Raw genomic sequence first — 6,000 nt, 5'->3', positions numbered from 1 at the left:
AYGCTGTGCAAAAAGGGTCAACTTCAAAACTTCTAGTGTGCAATTTGTGCTGCCCTTGAAAGATAAGCCGCATATGCACATACATGCAAATGCACATACAATGCAAGAAACACCCACCCTCTCACTATTACCCCCATCCCCACATAGACACATGCAAGTGCACACAAGTTCACACAACCACACCCACCCATCCACACACACTTATCTACAGGAACCAAGGTAATTGGTAARTAATGTACAGTGCAGTAAAACAACAATATGCCACATTTAGGTCTCACGGCTTAAGCCCTGTGAGGCCAGTTGTGGGATTTGGCAATGCGTCTTTGCCAAATTTTCCCTGGTTTATGGCAGGTTTTATTTAACTTTTCTGCAGCTCAGAGTGGCTTTTACAGTGCCAATAGGGAGGCAATTTGCCTGCTTTGTTTATCATTAAACAACTGGAGGCCCATGGCAACAAAAATAGGTTTAAGCGTTCAACCCGGTGCTTTAACTGAAAATAGTTACTTTACGGGAGGGAATTATATTGATTTGCCATATATTGCTGTTCTTATCATCACTCTTTACAGCCTTTATCTAATCTGTGTAACCCAGCTGCATACTTCCATTTCATATTATTAATATTGCTGACCTATAATAAGAAAGTCTACAGTACATTTGATAGAGATACCCTTGCTTCTGTGTAATGAAACAGAACGTTATTTTTCACTATTAGAACATTTTTGTTCTTAATAACAGATTCCAGTCAAGAGGAGAAGGGTGCTAGTAGTTGACAACACAATCTGTTTCTTGTCCATAGGGAGCAGAGGAAGACTCAAACACAAAAGGCAGAAAAAACACAACACATGGGGCAACAATTATGGGCCTCGCYTTCCTGCATGACAGACATTGTGGTTTCTCCCGAACTTAGAACACACAGAAGCATTTGCCATATTTAGCTAATAACATCACCCTTTACAGCTCGACCGCTGCAGTCCAAATCGGCAGAAACCATGACACTCCCTGGATACATTATATGACCTGATGGTAATAGTAGCAGTTTATAGTCTATAGCAGGACTGAGTCAAAAGTTGAGGTGTTATTATAATGCATTTGCAGCCTTCACACGCTACTACCTTCCCACAGGAAMAGCTAGCATCATGTTTTCATATGAGTCTGCAGTGCCCTGCACAGAGGCTGAGGTAAGGATGAGGAGAAAGGACTGCATTTCAAGTTACGATAGCCTAGCTATGTTGCTTATTTTTTGTTTGTCAGAAACAAGGTACAGTACATGTATGCATCCTTTACTGGTTTAAACAACCAACCATGCTACTGAGCCTTAGTAAACTTTTGGGAAAAATGGTGTTTGACCAGATACAATTCTACATTTTCACAGTAAACAAATTAACAATTGACTTTCAGCACGCTTATAGGGAAGGGCTCTCAACACGTACGGCACTGACACAAATGACTGATAATTGGCTGAAAGAAATTGATATTAAGAAGTCGGGAGCTGTTTTTTTAGACTTCAGTGCAGCTTTTGACATTATCGATCATAGTCTGCTGCTGAAAAAAACGTACAGTGCATTCGGGAAAGTATTCAGACCCCTAGACTTTTTCCACATTTTGTTACATTACAGCCTTATTCTAAAATGGATAAAATWGTTTTTTTCCCTCATCAATCTACACACAATACCTCATAATGACAAAGCAAAAACTTTTCTTAAAAAAAAAAAATGTTATCAAAATAAATACAAATAAATGAAATATCAGATTTACGTAAGTATTCAGACCCTTTACTCAGTACCTTGTTGAAGCACCTTTGGCAGCGATTACARCCTCAAGTCTTCTTTGGTATGACGCTACAAGCTTAGCAGACCTGTATTTGGGGRGTTTCTCCCATTCTTCTCTGCAGATTCTCTCAAGTTCTGTCAGGTTGGATGGGGAGCGTCGCTGCACAGCTATTTTCAGGTCTCTCCAGAGATGTTAGATTGGGTTCAAGTCCGGGCTCTGGCTGGGCCACTCAAGTACATTCAGAGACTTGTCCCGAAGCCACTCCTGCGCTGTCTTGGCTGTGTGCTTAGGGTCGTTGTCCTGTTGGAAGGTGAACCTTTGCCCCAGTCTGAGGTCCTGAACTCTCTGGAGCAGGTTTTMGACAAGGATCTCTTATTCATCCTTCCTCGATCCTGACTAGTCTCCCAGTTCCTGCCAATGAAAAACATCCCCACAACATGATGTTACCACCATGATGCTTCACYGTAGGGATGGTGCTAGGTTTCCTCCAGACGTGACGCTTCGCATTCAGRCCAAATAGTTMMATTTTGGATTCATCAGACCAGAGAATCTTGTTTATCATGGTCTGATTGTCCTTTATGTGCCTTTTGGCAAACTCCAAGCGTGCTGTCATGTGCATTTTACTGAGGAGTGGCTTCAGTCTGGCCACTCTACCATAAAGACCTGATTGGTGGAGTGCTGCAGAGATGGTTGTCTTTCTGGAAGTATCTCCCATTTCCAAAGAGGAACTCTGGAGCCCTGACCAAGGCCCTTTTCCCCCTATTGCTCAGTTTTGCTGGGTGGCCAGCTCTAGGAAGAGTCTTGGTGGTTCCWAACTTCTTCCATTTAAGAATGATGGAGGCCACTGTGCTCTTGAGGACCTTCAATGCTGCAGAATTGTTTTGGTACCYTTCCCCAGATCTGTGCCTCGRCACAATCCTGTCTCGGAGCTATACGGACAATTCCTTCAACCTCATGGCTTGGTTTTTGCTCTGGCATGCACTGCCAACTGTGGGACCTTATATTGACAGGTGTGTACCTTTCCAAATCATGTCCAATCAATTGAATTTACCAGAGGTGGACTCCAATCAAGTTGAAGAAACATCTCAAGGATGATCAATGGAAACAGGATGACCCTGAGCTCATTTTTTAGTCTCGTAACAAAGGGTCTGAATACTTTAAAAAAAAAAGTGTCATAAATTTGCTAAAATTTTGAAAAACTTGTTTTCGCTTTGTTTTTATGGGGTATTGTGTGTAGAGTGACGATGAAAAAAAATATATTTTATCAATTTTAGAATAAGGCTGTACAGTAACAAAATGTGGAGAAAGGGAAGAGATCTGAATACTTTACGAAAGCACTGTATATGTGAGGGCTTTACAACCTCTGTCATATCGTGGATTGAGAGTTACCTATCTAACAGAACAAAGAGGCTGTTCTTTAATGGATACCKCTCTAACGTAAACCAGGTAGAGTATCTGTAGGCAAACCTCAASGTAGCAGTCTTGGCCCCTTACTTTTAAAAATGTTTACTAGTAACCTAGCCTTGAGTAAGGCCAGTGTGTCTATGTACGCTGAAGACTTAACATTATACACATCAGCTAATACAGCAAGTGMAATCACTGAAACACTTAACAAAGAGCTGCAGTTAATTTTAGAATTTTATCAGAACTTAGGATAAGACCCAGATTCAGACAGCTAGAATCACAGACGTTTGTAATGGGTCAGAGTCAGGCAGGTACAGAATGGCAGGCAAGCTCGGGGTCAGCGCAGGCAGAATGCCCAGAACCGGGTAAACTAGGAGACAGAAACTTGAGAAAGCAGGAAGACAGGAAAACACGCTGGTAAGACCTGACAAGGCAAKACAAACTGGCAACAGACAAACAGAGAACAAGGAGAGGAGGACCAAAGTGCGGCGTGGTATGTATCCATAATACTTTTAATCAAAAATGAATACACGAACAAAAACAACAAAACGACCAACAAACAGTTCTGACAGGTGCAACAAACACTAACCAGAAAATAACCACCCACAAASACAAGTGGGAAAACAGGCTACCTAAGTATGGCTCTCAATCAGAGACAACGATAGACAGCTGCCTCTGATTGAGAACCATACCAGGCCAAACACATAGAAACAGAAAACCTAGACCTACAACATAGAATACCCACCCACATCACACCCTGACCAAACTAAAAATAGAAACATACAAAGCAATCTACGGTCAGGGCGTGACAGTACCCCCCCCAAAGGTGCGGACTCCGGCCGCAAAACCTGAACCAATAGGGGAGGGTCTGGGTGGGCATTTCACCGCGGTGATGGCTCTGGTGCGGGACATAGACCCCACTCCACCTTAGTCTTGGCCCCCTTATGCAGTGCCTCTGGAGTGGCGACCCTCGCCGCCGACCCCGGACTGGGGACCCTTACAACGGACCCCGAATAGGAGGGAAACTCTGGCAGCGCCGGACAGGCGGGAGGCTCTGGCAGCGCCGGACAGGAGGGAGGCTCTGGCAGCGCCGGACAGGAGGGAGGCTCTGGCTGCTCCGGACAGGAGGGAGGCTCTGGCTGCTCCGGACAGGAGGGCGTCGCTGGAGGCTCCGGACTGGAGGGCTACGCTGGAGGCCTCGTGCCATAACTCCTCACTGGAGGTTTCATGCCATGGATCCTCACTGGAGGCTTCGTGCCATGGATCCTCACTGGAGGCTTCGTGCCATGGATCATCACTGGAGGCTTCGTGCCATGGATCTAAGATAGCTAAGATGAAGAGAGGTCTGTCTGTGATAAAGCGCTTCTCTGCTTTCTTGACATCACAATCAACAAGACAAGTTTTACAGACACTAGTTTTATCACACCTGGACTACTGCCCAGTTATATGGTCAAGCACCACAAAGAAGGACATAGGCAGTTGGCCCAGAACAGAGCAACACATTCTGGCCCATAAATATACACGGAAGGCTAATATCAACGACATGAATATCAATCTTTCCTGCCTCAAAGTAGCGGAGCGATTGACTCCATCACTTTGTGTTGAAAGCACCAAGCTGTCCRTTMAAACAGTTGACACATAGCTCATACATACCCCACAAGACATGCCACCAGTTGTCACTTTACAGTCCCTAGGTCCAGAACAGACTCTGAGAAAACGGACAGTACTACATAGAGCCATGACTACATAGAACTCTCTTCCACATCAAGTAACTCAAAAGAGCAATAAAATCAGATTGAAAAGAAAACTGATAAAACAAAACCTCACGGCACAACTGTGAAGACACACACACGCATAGACACGCACACTCTAACACATACACACTCCACACACACATATTGTAGTATTGTAAGTGTTAGATTGTAAATTTGTAATAATAGAGTAATAATGTAATCATGTCTTGTAGGATGTATTGTTTAATTGTTGTTTTGTTGTGATGTAATTGTTCTATTCCTGTTTGGAGGCCAGGAAGAGTAGCTGCTGCCGAGAGTGGGGTAAGTTGAGCCAAAGGGGTAAGTTGAGCCACCCTTGTTTCTAGGAAATCATGGACAAAATGTATAATTTGACCAAATAGATCATCATTTCATGGAGTCTGTGAAGGAAGAAGCAAGTTAGATCCAAAAAACTGATTTTCACAAAGGCAAATWATTTTTTTGTGTTAGAAGTTTCATGATGCTTGTATCTGAACCAAAGTAGATAATTTTAAGATTAGTATATATATCAGGGGTTGCTATAAACTTCAATACGGGGTCCTAAACCTAGTATGAAATATCCTTGTAGCTGTGTGGGCTAATATAGTCTAAATGTTTTCCTTCGGGAAAGTTGAGCCAATGGCTATGGGCTAAGTTTAGCAATGGTTGAGCAAATGGAAAGTTGAGAAAATTGTATTGTTTTCTCCCAGGTGTAATGCAAGACATTACCGCTGGGATATAAGGTAACAACTTGTCCTAGCCTATTTTAAAAGTTTTTTTTTTTAAAGTACAAAGTGTTTGTTAGGTGTTAAAGGGATACGTCAGGATTTTGGCAATGGATACTTCCACAAAGTCAGATAAACACGTGGACACCATTTTTATGTGTCTGCGTGCAGTTTGAAGGAAGTTGCTAACTAGCGTTAGCGCAATGATTGGAAGTCTATGGTAAATGCTAGCATGCTAGTAGATACCATAGACTTACAGTCATTGCACTAGAGCTAGTTAGCATTGGCTCGCAAAACTACTAACTTCCTTCCTACTGGATGCAGAGACATATTTTTTATCCATGGGTTCA

Source organism: Salvelinus sp. IW2-2015, linkage group LG2 (assembly GCF_002910315.2).
Source record: "Salvelinus sp. IW2-2015 linkage group LG2, ASM291031v2, whole genome shotgun sequence".
Lineage (NCBI taxonomy): Eukaryota > Metazoa > Chordata > Actinopteri > Salmoniformes > Salmonidae > Salvelinus > Salvelinus sp. IW2-2015.
The sequence above is the reverse complement of the archived record's forward strand: the minus strand, read 5'-3'. Positions refer to the sequence as shown.